The following is a 25,319-nucleotide window of genomic DNA, read 5'->3' on the forward strand; positions in this document are numbered from 1 at the left end:
AAGGACGAAAGGGGCGAAAATAAAACGGGGTTGAATACAGTAGATATTTTGAACAACTCAATTTGAAATAATTCAAATGAAAATTGCACTTACATGTAGCATCACATTGCCGACAATACCGTACTTTACTGCAGTACATGGTCCACTAATTCCAGCTGTGTGACTGATCAAGTAGTACATGTATGTACTACATGTAATATATAAAAAATCCCGAAAATACTTTTAAGGGATCAAACAATGTATTAGCGAATGCCCTACATGCAATTACATTTATTTATCTTCAGCCACAATTTTTGGATTTTAATTAGTCATTTTCCCCATGGTTAACAGGATCTGTGTAATTATAAATTCCAAATGTAATATTTTCTTTTTATTAAAATTTAAGTTACGCAGATCAGTATATACACCCTCTTTAGGAAAGCGAAATATATGATACCGGGAATTGTAAAATCGATAAATATACTGGTATAATCCAATTACAGGACATCTTCTGTATTTTTTACTTTACACATAAAAAGGGGTGGATAACCGGGAATGGATCCAAACGCAGGTGCCCATGGCAAATTTAAGCCATTTCCAACTTTGAAAATTGACAGAACAAATGAAAACGTTGATCAACGCCGGTGAAATGGTAGACGGAACACCACGCTTAGTGTAGTAAAACTGACGAAGCAATCAGGCAGACTGAAAATGAATAAAAGTATTTCAAGAAAAAGTATTTTCAAGACGAGCCCAAGATTTCAATCATCATCATACTGCTAAAGCACTGAACCGATGTGCTCTTGGCATTCTGTCTTCCCATTTACAGCTTCATAAAGATAAAGCCCTTTCTTGGCAGAAGTGCATTTCGTAATCCCTATTTGTCTTTATCAAATACATCACATATTAGATATTCTGTCTTGCAGCAAGATCGTGGAATTCGATTTGCCACTAAAAGGTGGGGCACATTTCTTGAGTAGTAGGGGGGAGGCCGTTGCGGTGCCGTCTCAACCGCAGCTTTACATTAAAAAAAATTGTATTCTCAGACCCCTTGACCTCTAAACATTCTTCGAGGAACGTTTAATTTCCTTGTCTAATTGCCACTACTATGTGATGAATTATAAACTAGTTCACTATTGATTCAACTTTGTCATTTCAGCTTCAGCACGGATATTGCACCTTGGCAATGTTGTGAAGTTGATGCAGTTCTGTAACAATGGAGGATGTCGCTAGCTGAAGAGTCCGCATTTTATGAATACTAGTAGTCGGGTCTACAAAGGTATGTACAATAGCTACGTGATATTATCATAGAACTATGTCGTAGTAATTAAGTGCAGTGTGGTATCATAATTAATGGTAATATTCGTTTCGTCCCGTGTTCGTTGATCTATTCAATGCAGCATGGTGTTTTGCGGGTAATCGTTGTTAGGTCACGTGTGTCATTCAAATAACCTATTAAGATCTGCCCCCCGCCCCCACATGTTTACCATAATTCACGTTTAGCAGATACGAGGTCATGTAGTAATTATGAAAATCCTCCGAGGAATGAGTGGCTGGACCAATGCATAAAAATGATGCAACTTTTTAAAAAAAATTTGCTCTGCGACAAATTATGTGCATGGTCACCATGTACTAGAGGATTGGGAAATTATTTGGCCCTAGGGTCTGGGAATCTGATTTATGTTAGACTGTTTTGTTCATATATTGGAAATAAAAACTATTCGTATAAAAATATTCTTGAATCTTTGATTTCAATCAAACAGAGAATATATTAGTAATGTTGAGAGAAGATTTTATCAAAATTGTGAAATTCACGGATCATTGATCAAGGGCTGGGTGTTACGGTTCGTGTGGTGAAAATGCGGGTGTTTTTTTTTAAATCTGGACGTCTGGACATCGAACAAACTGAGAGTATACGATAATATTGATGATTAGAGAAACTTCTACAACAATTGTGAAGTGCATTGCCCTCGCATCAGGGACTTTGGTTTTAGAATTGGGTTGTGTGGTTCATAAGTGAAATAAATACACAATTCAAACAATTTCTAGACGTTAAACAACCAGAGTACATAGTTATAATCAACAGGGGGGGGGGGTGTCTTTACAGGCTATGAAAGTTGAACTCATAGTCCCTTAGATATAGAACATTCATCTCTCAGACTTTTAAAAATGTACAAACAGCACTCCTTTTTATACAGGGGGGGAGGGGTATTAGTTTGCACATGTCGGTCGGTAAACCAACTGTTTTAAACTGAATACCTTACGAACCCGTTGGCTGACAGACATCAAACTAATTAAAATGATTTCCCTTATGGGTAGATGACCCCAGTTGATTTCAAGATTACAAAATCAAGAGTCATTACACCCTGGACAGAGGAAAATATTGTCCGCTCAGTATCTTGAAAACACTTTGCCTAACAGTCTTCAAACTTAGTACATTAGTACATCCTAATGTGTAGATGTCCCTATTGATTTTAAGATCACAAGGTCAAATACCAAGGGTCAAACTACTCTAGACATAAGAAAATATTGCCCGCTCAATATCTTATTATGACTTTGATGACAAACTTCTAACTTAATATACTGATACCCTCGAGAGAGTAGATGGCCCCCATTTGTTTTCAGGTAACACGATCATGACACAAATGGTACTCTGTAATTTTGAAATGTCTGCTCAGTATCTTATGAGAGATAGAACTTAGTATTCTGGGAACCCCTGACAACCAGGTATTTGACCATAATTACAAACGTTCTGAATTTAAAGTTTATTTTCCCCTTTTTAATGTTTAGAATGCTTAACTAAGGTATTTTTAAAGGTTAGCAAAAATTTGAATGTCAGTTGTCAAGGTACATAAGAGATACAGAGCTCACAATTCCTTGTATACATTCGGGTACAGTAGAGGAAATTTCAGCAAAGGAGTTATTGCACTTGACAACATATTTTTTTTATCATATATAATTGATTTTTGTATGGAAAATATTTTTTCAATGTACCAGATTTTTAATTTTATTCTGTAAATGAAATTCCTCAAAAAGATATAATATTTCTATCATGCACAAAGTTAAATTAAATAAAGATTTTGCAAAAACCTATGACATCACATCAGGATCGATCTACCTTAAATAGCATAATACGCATGTTCTTCTCAACAAAGATGCAATTTGTCAAGTATATACAATCATAGTAGGTGAGCATGTGATCAAATTGGCCCATGGGCCTCATGTTATAGCCGAGTAGTGAACGACCGATATTATTGGCTTATATTAAATGGGACAGAAAACTGTATCCTCAGTAGATACACAGTGACCTCAATAAATAGATCAAGTGGTGTCAATCTAAGATGAGGTCATATACTACGCTGAACCCTTCTGAGATTTATAAACTAGTAGGTTGGTTGTATATTGTTTAACGTTCTGCTCGAAAAATTTTCACTCATTTGGAGACGTCACCATTCCCGGTGTTTAGGTCTATGCTCAGCACTTACGACCTTTGACCATAAAAGAATCTTTATCGTGCTACACCTGCTGTGACACGAGACCTTGTCGTAAAATGTGACAAACTAGGGCGGTCCATCGGATGAGAACACAAAAAACCGAGGCCCCGTATCACGATAAAGATCCCTCCCTGCTCAAAAGTCATAGGTGCCGAGCATAGGCATAAATTTTGCAACCCTTTACTGACAATGGTGACGTCTCCATATGAGTGAAAGATTCTCGTGAGGGACGTTGAACAATATACATTCAAGGAATATAATGCTGGACATTTGGCGAAGTAATATTCAGTACCTATTTTAAAAGTTTTGGTTTTCATTATGCCGGCGAGAGAATCAAACACGTTGCGAAACGAGGCGTCCGTTGGCTACCGCTTTCGATCACGTGGAATTGGGCTGTCTTAAATACTAAACCCTGTTTTGTTTCAATCTTACATGTATATCTGACTCATGATTAAAGGTTGTGAACATAACAAGTACAAAATATTCTTGACACTATCCTTTATACGGGAAGTATTTTTGGAGAAGACTGTACAGATCCAGTATTAGAGTTGTACATAGTGACCCCAACATCACAGTTCTCAAGTAGTGTGTCTTCATGGCAGTTGATCTACGATTCCATCACAATGACTAAATTATCTTTTTTGTTTCTTTTCACAATCAACAATAAAAACGCAATATATTGGCACGTTTATCTAATTTTCTGAGTTGACATTGACCTAGATTCGTCGTCGAGCCTCGTTTTCTTACATTATCAACAAATTACTTTCTGTGTGGTTTTCATTACTTTTTTCCTGATTATTCATAGCTTTCCTCGTCTGCCTCGTACAAAATCGATGGTTATTTTAGTGACTGGTAGGTTGGTCATAAATAAAGAACTTTAAAACAACAATAGTCACTATTATAAACAACGGTTTTCATGCATATTTATGTCTTTGCTAGGAACTTGCAACAATCCTTTAGCCTCTCATGCCTCTTACACATATCAATTCATGTTACTCTTTTATATATAACGAATCACCCGTATTTCTTACATTATAGATGATTTTTAAATCGGTATAGGACATGAAAATACAAAGAAAACAAAAATACCTGCTAATTCGGGCGAAAACAGACATCATATATTGTCGTAAAATCACCATCGATAATAACACAAACGGCCCCATTTGTTTAGGTGACTTTTTTGTATTATTGTTTGTTTTTGGGGGGTTTTTTGGTAATATTTTTCACGCATGTATGCTTTAGTTAAGTGATATCAGAATTAACACCTTTTTCATTGCTTTACTTTGTATTACAAGAAATAAAACATCGACTATCTTATTAATTGATATTGCGAGTAATTTTGGAGAGAGAAAAAATCTTCAAAGAGATAGGGAAAAATTCTAAATTGCCTAAAGCACTCAACGGGAATCAATGAGAAGACGGGACTCAGTCGGCAGAGGGTACACGAGAACGACAGGACCATTTAGCATGGAACTCTTCTGTCAAATGCGCCATCGAGAGGCTGGCTGAAGCAATTTCATCTTTTGGCTCATTGAGGATATGGCTTCAGAAAATTGCTTTTTCATATAAGAAAGTGAGAGGACAGTGACGTATGTTTCTTACAGAACAAAAATAATTACAATTTTTTGTCTCTTGCTTTCAAGGACAAACGAGAGAGAGAGAAAGCCTGTTTAGATATCCTCTATTTAAATACAATTATTGTGTATGCTAAAGATTTAGTATTATCATGATAGTACATGTATAATACAAACAAATGAGATGTAGAAAAATGTTAATTTGTTTTTGATATTCGAAGTGTCGACACTGACCATTGGTAATGTCTTGCAATGAAAAACGCCCTTCATCGGCAATGATGATGTCTCCATAGGAGTTAAACAATATACAGTCAACCAACTAACCCCACATAACTCCACATGGACTATGTTCTGACACAAAATATACATGCATACCTCAAGATACAATAATCACGATATGATGCGTATCTTACGGTATTCAATGTATAACGACCATATTTCATATCTAGTAAATGGACGGTGGGTTTTTTGTAATCATGATATGATTATGAAGGGTTCATCACATAAAAATAATCCACAATAGGAATTTTCAAAATTTTGTTTACTGTTTGATTTATTTCACACTGAAGTCCATGGTAGAGCATGTTTTATTAAAATATTTTTAAAAAGAAATTGTTTTCATACAAATATCTTAGTAGAAAGTTACATACACTTTCTATTTATGGCAATATGAAATAAAATTAATTAATTACCCCACCTATATTTAGAAAACTGGATTTTTCTTATTTTTACAAAGGGCAGTTAACTCCTTAAAAAAGTCTCAAGTACAAATAACTCTGCTTCTAATGTAACCCTTTACCAATCATGTGAATTTCGTCTTCTTCACTTTCATCATTATCTAACAATAAGCATTTAGGTTGATTTAAATCCTTCAAAATTGTTCACTATCCTTTCGTTACACATTGAATACCTTAATGCAATAAATGATAGAACTAAAACAAATAATTCTAAATCACCTCTTTATCCGCAATTCATCAGCGATGGGTGCAACTTCTAGATCAATTTCATCAGATGCTGCCACGCACATCATTGTCACTGGAGCTATCTTCTTTTAATTTGTGATAAGATTTTGGAGAATGATTAATTAATTTTTATATTGGGTGGCAAAGGACAGTTTTTATGCCAAGTATTGTGTCGAAGGGGTGTGTTAAATTGAAAAATCGCCGAATTCTTTGGTTTCCTCTCTGTGGCAATCCGTTTTAATGATATTTCTTAAGATATCTTAGCTAAACACTAAGAATACCGACCTCAAGATCGTCCAAGAATTTCGACTCCCCTCCATCGTGTATTTTATAACATTGGTTTGGAAGTCATTTCTCTCTGTACTCAACAAAACAGTCGATGGAAATTAGTTTTGCGATTTAAGACTCGGTAGTGCATGTAAATGTCCATTTTGCAAAATGAGGATATGAAAAAAAAAGTTTGCCTGTTGGTAGTCTGTGCTATTGCGGAAATGTTTATTTTTTTTGATTGATTTGAAATGTAATTTTCATTTCGATACCGACTCCTAAAGCATTCATAAAACCAAATTTGAAAACATTTTAAAATGTGCAGATCCCCGTTAAAGTTTCCCCCCACTTTAATGGAGTAACATCAAAATCAATGAGGGTAGGTTGTATGATATATTACTTTGAATTGTATTTTTGTCGATGATATTTTAATTTTATTTCATGAAGCTAATTATGGTGTATGCTGCATGCATGTTATGAGAATGTTGTTATACAATTATCAATTTTTCATCGTTTCGTGTTCTGAAGTAAAATTATCAATTTCAGAAATTATAAACTTTGCCGTTCAAGATTAGCGTCCATAAGCTCTTATGAGAAGGATTGTTATTCTTAGACCGTTTACAACAAATACTAACTTCTAAATTCAAAGTACAGCATGTACTCCTGGGAGTAAAACTTTTAAAAACATTCAAAGAAAAACTTAATTACTGTATATATCAAAGCCATTCCTCCGTTGTTTTTCGCTCACCTGAGCTGAAAGCTCAAGTGAGTTTTTCTGATCGCCTGTTGTCCGTCGTCTGTCCGTCCGTCTGTAAACTTTTTACATTTTCGACTTCTTCTCCAGAACCACTTGGCCATTCGCAACCAACCTTGGTGCAAAACATCCTTGAGTAAAGGGCTTTCAAGTTTGTTCATGCCCCCTTCAAAGGGGGAGATAATCACAAAAATGCAAAAATAGGTTGGGGTCATTTAAAAGGTTTCTTCTCAAGAACCACTGGACCAGAAGAGCTGAAATTTACATGATATAGTACAGATTCAAGTTTGTTAAAACAATGACCCCCTTGGGGCCACAATAGGAAATCAATGTTTTACATGCGAATATATAGGGAAAATCTTTTCAAGAACCACTGGACCAGGAAACTACAAATATATATATGAAAGGTTCCTGACATAGTGCACATTCAAGTTTGTTAAAATCATAACCCTCAGGAGTAGGGTGGAGCCACAATAGGAGATCACAGATTTACATACAAATACATATGTGTAAGGAAAATCTTCTCAAGTACCACTCGGCCAGGAAAATACAAATTTTCATGAAAGCTTCCTGACATAGTGCAGATGCAAGTTTGTAAAAAGCATGGCCCCCGGGGGTAGGATGGGGTCACAATAGGGGATCAAAGTTTTACATACAAAATAATATATACATGTAGGGAAATTTTTAAAAATATTCTTCTTCAGAACCACTGGGCTAGAAAAATACAAATTAACATGAAAGCTTCCTGACATAGTGCAGATGCAAGTTTGTTAAAATCATGGCCCCGGGGGGTAGGATGGGTCCACAATAGGAAATCAAAGTTTTACATACGAATATATAGGGAAAATCTTAAAAATCTCCCTCTGAAGAACCACGGGGCCAGAAGAGTTTATATTCACATGAAAGCTTCCTGACATAGTGCAGATTCACATTTGTTAAAATCATGCCCCCCAGGAGTGGGGTTGGGCTACAATATGGGATCAAAGCTTTACCTACAAATATATAGGGAAAATCATTAAAATTCTCCTGAAGAATCACTGGGTCAGAAAAATTTACATTTACATGAAAGCTTCTTGACATAATTTGCAATAACCTCAGCCTCTTTGTTTTAAAGCTTTTGGATATTATAATAGAATCATATTGTTTTAAGAACGTTTTCTGAGACTCACCTATGCAATATAAATGTATTCATGCGCATAGTGCGTGATAACTTAGGGTAAGTTAACAAAATTTATCTTTTCAAAAATCATTCAAACATGTACGAGTATTACTTCGAACAAAAACGTATATAGGCGATGTGTGCCGAACCATTTTGTTGATTGCATAAAGTTGTTCACATACTTGTCTCTGAAATGTATTAATCTGTTTTTTCGAATCAAAATACATTTTGTGATATTGATAATTCGGTCATGACTATATCAAAAAGACCTAAACAATGAAACGAAAACTACACACAGGTCAAGGTTCTGATCCTCGGTACACGCACACTATCGGTTTGTTTGTCCCAGATTCATTCCAGCATATAGATGAAATATGTTGAAACACTGCTTCTGATTTAACATTCTTATGGATTAGTTGCATGCATATCACCCTACTAGACAACTTCTAGTAGACAATTTGCATTGGAAATAATGAGACTGTTTGCTTTGGCGGAAAACGCGTGTCCGTGTTCCTGTTACGTCACGTCCGGGTGTCACTCTGAGTAAAATCCATCACGGAGAGGCCGCTATATTCAACAGATTCTAGAAATATAGATAAAGCAATACACAATTTATGCGAAGGGTCATGATTCTTGTAAATGTAGGTTACCTCGAGAGTCTGAAAAGTGGAAGTATAGTTGTTTACAAGAAAGGCACAGTGGGTTTTTTATGTCCATATTTTGATTTAAAGGAAAACGGAGAAAAGGAAAGCCAAAAGATAATTTTTATAGAATGGCTTGGTGAATGTAGGTCTAGTATGATGTAATGATTATTGGGACAAAGTTATGGTTTACAATTGCGGTTGTTTTAATTTTTAGGCACATTACGTGTATTATTATTTTGATAATATTTCATCCAGTTTACTTCTACGTAATGTAGAATCTCTCAGGGATTCAAAAAAATTGTGATTTATTTACTTCCTTATTGAAAATTTAGGAAAAAATTTGGTAATGATATCGTCTTCTCAATTTGACAATACATAAATATTATTTTTCAAGTAACTTGATCCGAAGAGTCGAACGTCATTGATATATATAAATAATTATTGATTGATTGATTGAATATTGTTTAGCTCTCGAGAATATTTCACTCATGGAGACTTCACCACTGCCGGTGAAGGGCTGCAAAATCTAGGCGTATGCTCGGCGCTTATGGCCATTTATCAGGGAGGGGTCTTTATCGTGCCACACCTGCTGTGACACGGGGCCTCGGGTTTTGCGGTCTCATCCGAAGGGCCGTCCCATTTAGTCGCCTCTTACGACAAGCAAGGGTTACTGAGGATGAGGAGAGAGAGAGAGAGAGAGAGAGAGAGAGAGAGAGAGAGAGAGAGAGAGAGAATTGAATCCGCAGTGAACTGACACTCGTCTTTGTATCTCCTCTACCTATGATTCCCTCTGAGTCAGTAATTTCTCGATTATGTGCGTAACTTCTTGCGTAAAGAGCCTTCGGATTAAACCCTCGGGGATTTGGTACATACATTTCCTGTAAGGTGTGTGTGTCTGTCTGTGTGTGTTTGCTTTGATTTGAAGGGATGAAAATATAGGATATATGAGGACCATACGTCGACATACCCAATTAGAATTTTTACCGAGACAAATTTAGCGATTTGTCCATAAATTATGGGTATACATGTATATATTTAGCGAGCGCTAATTTTAGCGACTATAGAATTCCAAGAAAGATAGCTATTACCTCCGATGTTGAATAAATATTACCGATATTAAATTTTAGCGATCTCAACACTGTCGCTAATAATGCCATAATTAAATCCTCGCTAAAATATATTCTACTTATACGGTATAATAGGGTGAGAACACAGGGTACCAATTGCGATCACAGCACAGAAAATGGGGAACCAGCCAAAGCACGTGATTAAAAGATAATGTGAAAAGTGAAGAGACCAGAATGCAAAATATGAGTAGTTGGTACATGAAATGTGAAGGAACATATGATGCATCAGTACTAGAAATATGAGGGTATCAGAATACAATATATTAGGGGTCAGTCTTAGGAATATGAGGGTATCAGAATACAACATATTAGGGGTCAGTTCTAGGAATATGAGGGTGTCAGAATACAACATATTAGGGGTCAATACTAGGAAATACCGGTATGAGGATACCAGGACGCAACATATGAAGAATAGGGGTAGGGGGAGAACGAGACAAATGAGCGGTCAGTGCATGGAATGCGAGGCTCCAGATAACGGGATTGAGAGTTCCTTTATGTAGTAATTGTAATCATTGCACTTATGAGATGCCACATTTTGTATGGGAAGAGGGAGTAAACTACTGATACTCGAACACATACAGGATATTTTCCAAGATTTCTCTTGGGAATTCTCTTATTTAGCATTTGTTAATATAAAAAATTCGCTATAACTCATGCCATAACTGAAATTAACTGCCGCTCTGCAATTTCATAAATCATATTAATGCATGAATTTGCATCAGACATTGACAGACATATCTAACAAAACCTACTGGCTGTAAAACACTAAATGGAAGTTGCTTATGATAACAATTATAAAAATCAATAGAAGATTTATTTATGCGCGTTCCTCACACACCATCAGTTCTTCTGATACAGAAACTGTATCAATTGGATTGTATAAAATATTTATTTGGGATTGAAGTGTTTCCTTCCGTAATCGTTCCGTAATCGGCCGTTGAGGGTTCATTTTGAAAAACACTGTGATGTCAAACTACTCGCCCGAAGTGATTGGTCTCCGTGTCGACTCGTCCCAACTGGATCATACTCAATTGCTTACAGGTGTTGTCAGTCGAAGTGTTCATCGCTAGAGTTCCAGGTGTACTAAGGGAGCTTGACAACCTCTGCTGACAGGTTTTTAACAGATTTTGCATGTAAGTAAATTGTGATTCGGTTGCAAACAAGTGTCTGTATAACATTTGGTTCGTGATTATTTTAATGTCCCCTTCAGCGTCTTCTAGATTTACCGCAGCGGTGATCTGGTGATCAGTAATCAATATCATAACAAACGTCAGGGGAAACTTTACACAAATGTGATGGTGAAGTATACTTTTGCAGATTGTACTAGGGACTGGTGCGGTGTGTATTAGTTTTTTTTTAAACTTTTCTCTGACTATACGACTTGGTGGGTGTATGCTTCAATACGTACAGTTTTGATTGATTGCACGTCGAGTTGGCCATGGAGGGTTTGGAGTCTTTTTGTCCGTGTAGGTCCTGCGTGTATTCATTTACAAACGTGATAAAGACAGTTTAATTTCGACGTAAGTTTTCTTTTGCCATGGGGCGGTTTCACGATGTTTGTCGTTTGACATGGGACAGTTCCACTGAGTTTTTCTTTTTTGACATAGGACGGTTCCACGGAGTTTGTCTTTTGGCATGGGACGGTTCTATGGAGTTTTTCTTGACATGGGGCGGTTCCACGGAGTTTTTTTTTCTTTCTTGACATGGGGGTTGTCTTGCCATGGGGCGGTTCCATGGAGTTTTTTCTTGACATTGGACAGTTCCAAGGAGTTTATTTCCTGACATGGGACGGTTCTACGGAGTTTGTCTTTTTTGACATTGGACGGTTCCATGGAGAATTTCTTTTGACAAGGGGTGTTATTCAACGTCTCCATCCTACAACAACGAATTCAATTTATCAGTATAACATCAATATATAAAACGATGCTGTGTTTATTATCAGAAATGCTTTGAAATTTGGCATTGCCACCTTTAGCACGCAGTTGTATCATTACGAATATTAATGAATGTGAAAGCCCTAACAGAATTTCTATTTTGTGTAAAGATTTCTATATTCTGTACAGTTAAAAGTTGCATGTTCCAAACCTTCTTCGCTATCCAGGGGTTTTCAGTCCACTCCGCTCCCATTTATGGAGACCGGAGTGGTCGGAAAACCCTTGGCTAGTGAAGATACTAAACACATATCTAACTTAGTGAAATACAGTCATTCCAAAATCCATACTTTTATGTCTTTAATATGATAAAGATAATCACAACAAGATTTTACTGCGCTGTAATATGTACATACATGTACACTGTACAAAAGTAATTTTAAAAAATATGTATTCCTTTATTCCGGATCAGGTACATTATATATTATCTGAGAGTTCGCTGATGCACCATTTGGTTTGAAATTTCGTATTTCTGGTCATGTCATGCTGAACAAAGACCGGTATTATACTAAATAACAGTACAGAAATACATAAAGACACAAACATCTGTGTTAAGGTAGATCGATCCTCATGTTATGTCATAAGTTTTTTGCAAAAATCTTTATTGAATTATACTTTGCGCTTCATAGAATTATATCTTTTCAAGAAATTTTATTCACGGGATAAAATAGAAAGAAAGGAAAAACATTGGTAAACTATTGATAGTTAAAAAGTTTATATTTTCCATAGATAATCAAAAATGTCATTAGACAAGGGCAATAACTCCTATGCTGGTATTCCCTCTTATGCATGTCTATTATACAATGATTTCACTAATATCCATGCACATATGATTTATACATATTTATAAATTAACAGTATTTTCTAAACTGTCGACATAAAAAATTTGACATTTGAACAACTTTTTATATATTTTTATTATTTTTTACGAAAATTTGTACTTTTCTGATGTTGACCTACATGTATACCGGTACTTCTGTTTTTGTATGCCTGACGTCTTAAAATAGGTGGCAACATGCACGTTTTCTTTGGTTTTTAATTAAATCAAACTATACAGAGTGAAAATCAATAGGTTTTTTCACTTTCAATCATTAATACTGATAAGTCACATGAGGATGGAGCTTCCTTAATTAATGTTCCCATGAAAACATGACTTCCGGGTTTCAACAGCATCAAAATGAAGAACAGGAAGCGCGTCATTTTTTTATGTAAGGACTGTATAATTTTCTACAGTTTTAAATCATATAAGTTATGTATTCCATACAATGTAAAATTTGTATACGATTCAATTTGATTAAAATTTTCTAATCGGGGAATAAAAAGAAATCATTTGCTGTAAATTGGGAAGCAGTTAAGCTGCTTCGATAGTAAACAATTAAATTTGTGTCCAAAACAGATATCATCTCATTTATGTCTTAGAGAGGAGGTTGAGGCAATTCGAAAAGATATTCTTACATACAGAATACTTCCTTTATCAGCGGTCACGTGATAGCTAGGGCGTTCTCTTCGAAACGGGGACCGTGTATGTGTTGTTTAACGTCCCTCTCGAGAATTTTTCACTTATATGGAGACGTCACCCTTGCCGGTGAAGGGCGGCAAAATTTAGACCTATACTTGGCGCTTACGGCCTCTGAGCGGGGGGGGGGGGGGGGGGTATTGTGCCACACCTGTTGTGACATGGGACCTCGGTTTTTATCGGTCTCGTCCGAAGACCGCCCCATTTAGTCGCTTCATGTGACAAGCAAGGGGTACTGAGGACCTATTCTAACCCGGATCCGTATGCACCATGCCTAAGTCAAAATATATTGCACTTTTGATCTAAAGCTTGTCTCGTATATACATCATTGAGAAAAGAAAAAAGTTCTCGAAAGGGATGTGAAATAAACAAATCTGAATGAATTATTCTCCGTTTAATTTTTGTTTTACAAACCCCATCCCCACAACAAAAAAAAAAGGAAAAATAAAATGAAAAAATAAAAAGAGTTCAGAATGTTGCGTAAATGTATATATTATTTTTGGGAGAGGAGGATCCAAGCTTTCACAATTCGGTGAATTGTAAAGACTCATTCAGAATGTGGAGAGGCTTATGATAAAGCATACACTAAACATCACTAAGGTCAAACTGTATGGACGTACGTGGGTATATTGAATTTCTACGGTCATATAAAAGCGGGTACATCTTCATTACCTTTCTCGTTCATTCAATATTCACCATTTATGTTGCCAGGAACGCCGTGGACTAACTGATAATTAACATTAAAATCAGTCTATGTTGAATCCGTGTCGATGTATCATAGCTCGGTCACCGGGATCTTCAGAGTATTGGCAGAGATGACTTTCATTATAGGAAGTTGTTGCTTGATCTTCCGATAGAAATTTGATATGTAAAGCTATGTGCAATGCATCATAGGTTTACAAATTAAAACTACTGTGTTACGTGCTTTCGCTGAAACACAAAAGGGAAAACGAAAAACAATTGCCGAAACGAAATTAATTTTTAATTCACATACAAACTGGGGAATCCAAGTTTGGGAGACATTATGATTAATTGATAAGTAGATGTCTTGCACATATGATGACAAATTCTAAAAATAAGTACAATCTGACTAGCTTGCGTTAAAGTATAATGCAGTTCACATGTACTATAGAGAACTAAAGACTGTTTACTTGAGAGTCTCTCTCTCCCTAATTCAAAAGAATAAAATCCAAAATGATTACATAATAATCAGCGATCAGTTCCTGCTAGTACTTTTGCCTTACGGCTCTTCAGGCAGTTTGTCTTGAATGAGAGCAGTAAGGTGAAAGTACTAGCAGGAACCGTTCGTTGATTATTATGTGATCATTTTGGATTTTATTCTTTTTAAATTATTTAACAACTGTGCCGATTTCTTCATTCATTTTTTGACATTTAAAGCCTAATATGAATGGTGAAGATCAATTTCATAACTCCTATAAGGAATACAAAATAGAAAGTATAGGACAAACACGGACCCCTGGACATACCAGAGGTGGGATTTGGTGCCTAGGAGGAGAAAACATCCATTGTCGACCGGTCACATCCGCCGTGATTTAACAAGACGTAGTACTTTTCCTTTCTTGGTCATTTCTTATTCAAGGTTATGATATAGCTTTATCTATAGACTGACTGATTAATTGATTGATTGATGTTTTCCGCCACACTCAACAATTTTTCCAGTTATATGGTGGCGCCCAGTTTTTATTGGTGGAAGAGAGAACCCAGATACAATGTAGCTGGGAAGAGACCACCGACCTTCCGAAAGTAAACTAGGAAACTTTCTCACTTACCGGCGCGAGCGTGATTCGAACCCGCGCCGACAGAGGCCGTGTGATTTTGAGCGCGATGCTCTAACCACTCGGCCACGGAGGCCCCTGTATTGACTGAGTTCAATGTGACGTCATCGCTTCTGTAGTTATGTAATCATTTAAATAATCATTCATTAATCACGTGTTTTATTTGACATGAAGAAATATATATTTCCGTTCTACCATGATTTTCGTTCAAATTTTAATCCATGAAAATATACCCAATCAAAGAACTGCAAGTCACGTGACATTACAACTGCATATCACGTGACATTACAATACCACAGAAACCAATCCCGTACAAATGTGTACGGAAAAAGTTCCTTAAGTTTGAAGTTCTCGGAGGCAATTGTACATATAATTCAAAGTGGGTTTTAGTTTATAACTTTGCCTCTGTTTTTATTTATATCCACCACCCCTCGCTTAAAAGGGAAAGCAGTGGGTCTTTCAGATGATGCCATAAAATTCAATGCATCGTGTCACCGTAGACGTCAGCCCGATAGGTTTCCTCAAAGCGTAAGTATAGCTTAAAAATAGCACTTCACCGGGGGGACTCTCTATATCAATGACAGATTCCATAACATGTAAAACAACAATAAAAGCCTTCTGGCATTCATACTAGCATGAATTCTCAATGCTTACAGGTATTCTACTTTATTTTCGCGACAGTAAGATATTCGCTTCAGACAAAAGGCGTGAAATCTTTATTTTCGCGATGGTAGGATATTCACTTCAAACCAAAGCCCTGAAATTTGAACAAGAGTCTATACAATCTTGCCCTAACACTGAAATAGAATGTACAAATGCCCGGAAAGGTAGTTATATGGACGAGAAACCACGAAAATAAACAACGAATTTACAGTTGTATACAATATTTTTAATGATAAAAATATGGTATGAACTGGTTAAAGTAGTCTAGGGGGAAGAAAAACCTGCACTGAGACCGAAATCCGCTTATTTACATAGATAAATGCAACTGAAAAATTGAGATATATTCAAGATTCAATTCATCTAAATTAATTCATTATCATTATAGTGAATTTTGATTTTTAGTACCCTACCAACAAAGTCGAATGGAACTTTAGGTTTGCACTCTGTCCGCCCGTCCGTCTGTCCGGTAAATCAGTTTCCGCACTATTTTTCCCTGTTCTTGCAGATATTTATTTGATATTTGGTACATTGCTTTGCCACAACAAGTTACAGATCAAGTTTGAATTTCGTCTCGCTCCGTTGATTTTGCACCAAGTTATGGCCCATGGACTTAGAAAAATAGCATGAATTTTAAGATTGCATCAATGTTTCTTATTTCTGTAGATAAAAGTACTACACTCATTAAAACTTCTAGCATAGTAATACAACAATGTAGATAAACTTTTCATGATCATCTACATTTCACAGTTCATTGACTTGGTTAAAGATCTACACCTATTGATAAATTTGTCTTTTTTCCTGGTCTAGTCTTTGTTTTCGAATAGTAATTGATTTCGAACCATTCCTATCATGGTCCCCCATATTTCCCCTCTACCATAACCTACATTATGAACTTTTAATATTGTTGCGGTTCAAAGATTTGTACGACCGGAAGGGGGACTATACATTGCCATACAATACTCTCAGAATACTTGACTGTTTTAAATCGTGTTAACCACCTTTATCCAATCTTTGTCCCCTTTTGTATTCATCAGTATCGCTGTACAAGCAAATTGCAAAGGGAAAAGCTGTGATTGTTCTTCTTTTTCAACAATTTATTTTAAGATATATTTGGCAAACGGCGATTTCTGATTCCATGTACTCTAATCATCTTCGTTTCGCCCTGATCTATTTTTTTTTTTACTTCATTTACCTGTCAATGCAATATAGCATATGCTATCAACAGATATTTTCCGTTTTCAATTACTTTTATTAACTCCTGGATGTTTTGTGGCGGTATTGCATGACCAGATCGTTTCTCTGACAATCAACATCACCGACATGCTTTTTATTTCCAACAATGCGATTCTTTTTTCCTAGAGCATTTTTATAATTTTTGCCGATTTACATTCGTCGTGATCGAAATAATAATATAATCGGAAAATGATAACAGGCAACTAGCTTCTGCTGAATTAGAACTGTATTAAAAGCATATTTTTATATTGAATGAACCTAGACCGTCCTGTGATTCGGCTGGTACTGTTGAAAATTGAGTGGATCTGGCATCCCTGCAATATATGACTAATTTAAAAAATTTCCACTTGGATCGAAATGGGAAAATCCTCCTCAGCCATAGTACCATTATGTAATGTACTCTCCTAGTGATTATAACATCAAATCGTTGATCCGTTAAAACTAAGGTATACATTAAAGCAAATATTCGAGGGAATTTCATATGGCCACAAAAATTCAACTTTAACGAAAAATACTGATACCAACTGTGTCATTGTTAAAAATTGGAGTTGGTATTCACAACTATCCCCTTTCTTTAACACAACTGTCCCCTTTTTTTAACACAACTGTCCCCTTTCTTTAACACAACTGTCCCCTTTCTTTAACACAACTGTCCCCTTTCTTTAACACAAATGTCCCCTTTCTTTAACTCTTTAACACAAATGTCCCCTTTCTTTAACACAACTGTCTCCTTTCTTTAACACAAATGTCCCCTTTCTTTAACACAAATGTCCCCTTTCCTTAAAGATGGCATTTTCAGCAGCAGATCAATTTCGTGTATTATTGTACAGTCTACTCCGGATATAATGAAATTCTGGGGACCGACCTGAATTACTCATTATATCTAAAGTTCAGTATAACCAATGCTGAAATACATAAATATTGCTACTGGAGGATTTATTCTAACTTCAATATAACAGATAGTTCAATATAACTGATACGGAAGCCGATAGGTGCCAGGGTATAGAATTAATATTTATTCAACTGGCGGCCGCCACTTAATTTATGTGGCGGCCGCCACTTATTATCTGGTGGCCGCCAGTTAATTTATGTGGCGGCCGCCAGTTAATTATATGGCGGCCGCCAGTTAATTTATGTGGCGGCCGCCAGTTAATTATATGGCGGCCGCCAGTTAATTTATATGGCGGCCGAGACTCAAATTAAATCATTTATATGGCTGTCACCAGTTATTCAATTCCTCTCTCTTTCTCTATCGCTCTCTCAAAATGAAAGGGGTGCAATCCCTCCCAATGCTTAGTAATATGTATGTGATATATATATATATATATATATATATATATATATATATATATATATATATACACACAATTAAGAGCATTAAATTATTGTTTTTCGATTGTAATGTTAAATACGTAGTACCAAGGGGCTGACCCTCCATTTTTTTGACAACGTTCAATTTCTATTATTTTCACATGCAAACTATAATTATTTTCACATGTGAAATAAGATTAATTGGCGGATTGGCCCCCACCCCACTCTTTTGGTGGTAGTAATGAATGGTAAAGATGTAATAATGAATGAACTGATCAATTGAAGAATGAACGGAGCCCCCTCCCTCCAATTTAGGAGTACGAAGTTTGGACAAAAGAGACATTTTAGGTTCCTTTTTTGCTTGTCAACAATTGTAGAAGACAATTTCTCCTCCGACTGTCCCTATACACTTTGAAAAACGATGCTGCGTGTTTGCGTACTATTCTAAATCTTTCCAAAATAATCACTCGGCGATACGAATTACATTGTTTTTGCAATTGGCAGCCGCCATATATGAATTAAGTGGCGGCCGCCAGATAAAATAACTGGCGGCCGCCAGTTAATTTATATGGCGGCCGCCAGATAATAAGTGGCGGCCGCCAGTTAATTTATATGGCGGCCGCCAGTTAAATTAAGTGGCGGCCGCCACATAAATTAAGTGGCGACCGCCAGTTAAATAAATATTAATTCTTTACCCTGGCACCTATCGGCTTCCGTAAACCGACTTCAATATAAGTTGAGGGACTATTTTTTGACTGATATCATTCTCAAAGAGACATTTAATCATGGCATTGTGATGAAAAAATATGTCACGTCACGTCCATACATGATGCCAATAAAGACCTGAGCGGGACCTTAAAACCGACATGACCTCACTATGGGTTTCAGTTGAACGCTTTTACAGTACATATTCCTTTTATAGTCCCGCTTGCATCTGACCAAAGAGGGCTTCTACACATGTGCACAACTTACCACGCACAGTAACGATAAAACATTTCCATCAGACTGTACCTCAGAATTTGTAAAATACATTTAGTCTCTGCGGTATAGTTACAGCTGTAGTGGTCTTTGTGAAAACAAAGGCATGCTTTATGGTCCTTGTTATAAAATACCTCAGATAAAACAAAGGCTCGGTCTATGGTCATTGTTATAAAATACCTCAGATAAAACAAAGGCTCGGTCTATGGTCCTTGTTACAAAATGTCTCAGATAAAACAAAGGTTCGGCCTATGGTCATTGTTATAAAATGCCTCAGATAAAACAAAGGCTCGGTCTATGGTCGTTGTTACAAAATGTCTCAGATAACACAAAGGCGTGGTCTATGATCCTTGGTACAAAATGTCTCAAATAAAAGACTTGTGCGTTGTGGGCTCCTTGTGACTAAAACAAAAGCCTGGTGTATGGTTTTTGTGACAATCTGTCATAATGAAACGACAGATAAAACAAAAGCCCGCTGTATGGTTTTGTGACAATCTGTCATAATGGCACGACATATAAAACAAAAGCCCGCTGTATGTTTTTTTTTTTTTTTGACAATCTGTCATAATGACACGACAGGTAAAACAAAAACCCGGTGTATGGTTTTTGGGACAAACTGTAATGACACGACATAAAACAAAAGCTCGCTGTAAGGTTTTTGTGACAATCTGTCATAATGACACGAAAGGTAAAACAAAAACCCGGTGTATGGTTTTTGGGGCAAACTGTAATGACACAACATATAAAATTAACGCCAGGTGCAGGGACCACAGTTCTTTCTGCTAATTGATCTTGGCTAAAATCATTAAAACACAATGTGATTAAAACCATAATATTATATTTGATCCGCTCCAATATTTTGATACTAGAATTAATCACAATAAATTATTTCTAAATTGATCTCCAGAAACGTAGATGCAGCTACATGTCCTTCCCCCCCCCCCCCCCCCCCTTTCCTGAGATTGCGTCACATACAACATTAAATTTTGTTATTAGTACATGCAAAGATCGATTCTTTAGCTGGTCACTTGATACAGAATCGGTGGATGGTAGTGGGAAATTAATGCAAGGTTGGATCGATGCGTTTAACTCATGAACTGAAGGATACCTCCTCCCCTCCCCTCTTTCGATTTAGGGGTTTGGGCAGAACTGCTTTTCTTGTTAACTAAGATTTTTCATATAAATATAACGACACTTTTTTTTTCTTCGTTTGTTTCCCATCCCTCAACTTTCAAAAGCGACGCTAAAATGTGCCTGAACTCACTATATCTCATAGTAAATAAGTAACATGCTACTGAAAAATTGCTCAAGTTAACGCAGAAAACGTGATCTCGTTGGACATACTAAATATTAAAACCAGGACGGAATCGGAGACGAAATAATGGTTCCGATATTCTGTCTTAATATTCATAATTTTTCAATATTTTGTTAGGAATAAATACGTATGGAAATGTCTTGCACATACGAGAAAAGATATCCCAACTACGAGTTATTTTGCGTACAATAGATAGAATATATAGTTTTGTGTTTGTCTTAATACATGCTGTTTAAAAAATGCAAACATATTTACCATGTGTTTTATTCCGTAACAGTTCATGAAGGAGACCCCAGTATCTTCCTAGGAGTGCATTTTGATAACCTTTATCCTCGAGTCAGCAGGCATACATGTATACGCGAATATTTTTTTCTGCCTTAGCCACCTCCACAATGCATGACTGCCAATAAATCAAATTTTTTATTCGTTTGTTTAGTAACAACGTGTTGTTTCTTATTTTCAGACCCAAAAGACATTTTTCGATATAGGGTTTTAATTCATTTGACATATCATAGGTTATCTTAAACATTGTTTAACGATTGAATTTTTTTTATCAACTCCAAGTGGTACATGATCCCGTTGGGATCCGGGTTAGAACAGATCCCCAGTATCCTTTGCTTGTCCTAAGAGGCGGCTAAAGGCGGTGGTCCTTAAGATGAGACTACAAAAATCGAGGCCCCGTGTCACAGAAGGTGTGACACGATAAAGATCCTTCCCTGCACAAAGGCCGTAAGCGCCGAGCATAGGCCTACATTTTGCAACCCTTCATCGGCAATGGTGACGTCTTCATATTAGTGAATTCTCGAAAGGAACGTTAAATAATATACAATCAATCAATCAATCTAGTGATACATTTATGTTATTTGCTGTTTTGGATCATATATTCTTGTAAACACGGTTAATAAGGCATACCGAGTTGTCTTATTCAATGACACACACACTATTTTCACGATCAAAGCCTCTCCTCGCTAACACAAAATAAAGGCGATGCACTAACATCACATACGATGTATGTTTACAATTTGTCTGTTGATTGATTATTTTGATGTAGTAATTTGTTGTGCCAACCTAATATATCGTACTTACAAGATCTTCCCCTGTAATAATCAGATAATTAACCAGCGAAATACGAAATATTTTCTCGTAATAACAAGAGAAAAAAGTTTATTTCGTCAATAAATTCATGCTGTGTCAATAAATGTATTTCATTTCTTGATAAAAGCACTATCCTTTTCGATCCGGGTAAGAATAGGTCCTCAGTACCCTTTGATTGTTGTAAGAGGCGACTAAATGGGACTGGCGGTCCTTCGGATGAGACAGCAAAAACCGAGGTCCCGTGTCACAGCAGGTATGGCACGATATAGATCCCTCCCTGCTCAAATGCCGAAAGCCTAAATTTTGCTGCACTTCTTCGGCAATGGTGACGTCACAATATGAGTGAAAGAGTCTCGAGTAGGACGTTAAACAATTTACAATCAATCAATCACTTTACAAAACAAAACTATACGTGAGTGATCTTCATAATGTACATCTACACAGTTGTTTTACAAACAATTTCAACATTTATTCCTTCGATGATTTTAACGCATCAGGTAAATGTCTCAGATTCCGGTCAATAAGAAAGGAATCCAATGGGAAAACAATTGATATTACATAAAGGTAATCAAATATTACAAAAGCTATGCAGGTGCGCACGTAACCGTGACGTCCAGCGACCACGTCTTGATAATGAATGACATATCGAAGCACTTTGTTCCATCATATCAATACCTAGAGTGGCGTGCTGCATAACGTGTTTTTGTTGTGTTTTCAGATTCGCCTTGTGTCTGTCGCTGTTGGGTAATTTGCTGTCTTCACTGTGCCTATACTGATACCGATACCGCTGATTTACATTTATATTAGTAAACACTGTCCAATGGATGCTACCCTCATGAATTAATTACCACACAAAGACACCATTTCCAGGACGTGCAGACCAACGGATTCCACACAAGGTACGTAGCCGTATAATGTACCATTTTAAAACAAACCCAGCTGTTTTGTCATGTCTACAGCTATCAAGCTGTATAAACTATTATAAATCAATTTTTGTTAATGGAGATTAATCTGTATCTAATTTCTAACTTTTGTGTCTGTGTGCCCTACAAAACATGGTCGCATACTGATGCCCGCAAATCACTTCGCTTGGCGTCTCTCCGTTCGGGCGGGGCACTATTAATCACTCGCAGGGGGCACACGTGTTCTTCAGAACACTCTATCTTACTTTGCGTTAATCACTCCTTTTCGCCTTTTCGGCCTATTTACAAAGATGTATTACTATGTAGACCTAAATGCACGTAAGATTTGTTTTGGGGTAAAATACTGTGTACCTGAAAACAACTACTATTTACCGAAAACAACATAAGGAAACCGGTCCGATTGTTTTCGTCATTTTACTACATTTTCCTCCAATAAATGGCGTATTTCTGTATCTAAAGGTGTAAGCGTAATTATGTTGTAAAGGGCTGGACAATTTGTATCATCCCGCGCAACTGCATTTCTCTGCGCATTACTGTGCCCAATTCTCTTAAGCAAAATAAAATGCCTTCACTGGGTGTAATCATTTCATTTTCATAAATCAGAAAGAACTAAAATTATAAAAGACTCGATCGCCTGCATGCGTAAATACAGTGCTATTATAATGTATAATACCAGTATTTCCATTAAAACTATTATAAAACAGTATATTCTGTGTACCCTCTGTGTTATAACCGTGCGGCAACTACTTATAATCCACATCTGAATAACCCGAGGAACTTCTTTACTTACACTATACATTCAAATAACCCGAGGAATTCCTGTACTAACACTATACATTCAAATAACCCGAGGAATCCCTTTATCAACACTATACATTCAAATAACCCGAGGAATTCCTTTATCAACACTATACATTCAAATAACCCGAGGAATTCCTTTATCAACACTATACATTCAAATAACCCGAGGAATTCCTTCACTACTTTTGGGATTAATCACTGTTACCATGGGCCGGTGTCTTCTGAGATTTTCCGAAACAGTTTCCTATAACGGAAAACTAGCAACTGCCACATTTCCTCTGTAGTTAAACCCCAAACGCTGGGAGGTGTACAGTTACTGCAATCAGGTGATCAATCCGCCCGCTCTTACACGGACTGACTTCCGGGCCTTTTGTGAATTTCTTTTTTCCGTTGGAATCACAACACTTTACGTATAGACTGACGTCACTATTGAATTTGGGATCAAAAGGTCGAAGGTCAAGTAAACTGGTAACTGACATAGGGAAACATTTTCTGGGTCGTAGAGGATTTCCCTTGAATCCCTTTTCACTTTTACTCGCCAAACTACACATAATGTGGAATGACAATGATTTCAAACCAAAGGTCTGAGAAAAACTGGATCATGATATAAAAAACCTGTTTCAGGATACACATGAAGACCCCTTCGTTTGGAGTCACCCTACTTCACACACAGAGTCGCCATGAGATGACGATCTCTATTGATTTTGGTATCAAAAGGTCAAGCATATACTAGAAACTGATATTAACGGTTTCCGGATCGTAAGTGATTCCATTTTCACTGTTTTCCCCATGTTTCATATACATGTAGACTTGCAATGATAGTGACCGCTTTCTATTACATTGTATGTGGTCAAACGGTCAAGTAAACTGGACGATGGGCATAGAAAAACATTTTTAAAGCATTGCGTTTAAGTTATATGTACATACCTCACTCTCCCTTCTAGAATGAAATTATTTTTATACAGAACCAATAATTTATCCAAAATACGTTATTTCCCCACCGATCACCCTCATAAGTCGTTCTGAATAGCCAGTTTCTACCTTCGTGTAAGCTTTTGAGATTACCACTTGTGAGATCCTAATATGGCGTTGGCACGTTAAAGAACCCTCACTGCTACGGTTTTGAGTCTAAATTTGTGGCACTTCACCTACAGCTGGTGACTTCTCAATATAAGTGAAAAATTCTCGACGGGACGTAAAACACCCCCAAGAAACAAATTGTATAAGAACCTAAACTTGTCCTACTGAGTGTTATTGATGAGTGATACAGACGAGAAGCAACGTGTACTTGGGTATATTTCACTGCCTTCTGGCGCTGCTGTAATGGGCCATCTTACTTCAAAGCCATTGCACATCATTCCACGTTTAAATATTGATCACAGTTTAATCTACACATACACGAAGCGGTATAGAATGTCTGAATCTTTGATACTGATTATCCCATTATTAGTTATAATTAATGTTTGTAAGTAATCAAAGGGAGGCAGGAAATTCATACTGGCAGTCGGTGAATCTCTACTTGAATATTAACAAAGACCTCTGTGCTAGGTTTGTTAACAAGCATGCAGTGATCACATGCAATCGCTTCAGCCAGGTATCTTTTCTGTTGTGTGGACTAATTGTAACACATGTCGTGACATGGTTCATTTTATAAATAGTTGTCTGCACAGCTTAACCCGTTTTACAGCTAACAAAGTACGTCTGATAATATATCATTTTTTCACAATATCAGATTCTAGCGTTTTCGATAAAAAATCCTTGCATTTGTGTAAAAAAAAGAAAAAAAGAACCTGTTTG

The 25,319-nt window shown here is 36.6% G+C and overlaps 1 protein-coding gene across 3 annotated transcripts in view; it reads left to right on the forward strand.

Annotated features, from left to right (window-relative positions):
- Positions 1 to 1,167: 1,167 nt before the first annotated feature.
- The window catches only part of LOC125666812 (5-hydroxytryptamine receptor-like), an 86,459-nt gene continuing 62,307 nt past the window's right edge, over positions 1,168 to 25,319 (forward strand). Inside the window, exons 1-2 of one of the 3 annotated variants that reach the window (XM_056151924.1) lie at positions 1,168 to 1,258; positions 22,517 to 22,697. The gene's annotated coding sequence lies outside the window, so the exon portion shown is untranslated. Of the gene's footprint in view, positions 1,259 to 10,260; positions 11,094 to 22,429; positions 22,698 to 25,319 lie in introns of those variants that run through there. The other 2 variants (XM_056151923.1, XM_048900106.2) reach the window with 2 other exon arrangements.

The sequence above is a fragment of the Ostrea edulis genome, chromosome 10 (genome assembly GCF_947568905.1).
Source record: "Ostrea edulis chromosome 10, xbOstEdul1.1, whole genome shotgun sequence".
In the NCBI taxonomy this organism is placed as follows: domain Eukaryota; kingdom Metazoa; phylum Mollusca; class Bivalvia; order Ostreida; family Ostreidae; genus Ostrea; species Ostrea edulis.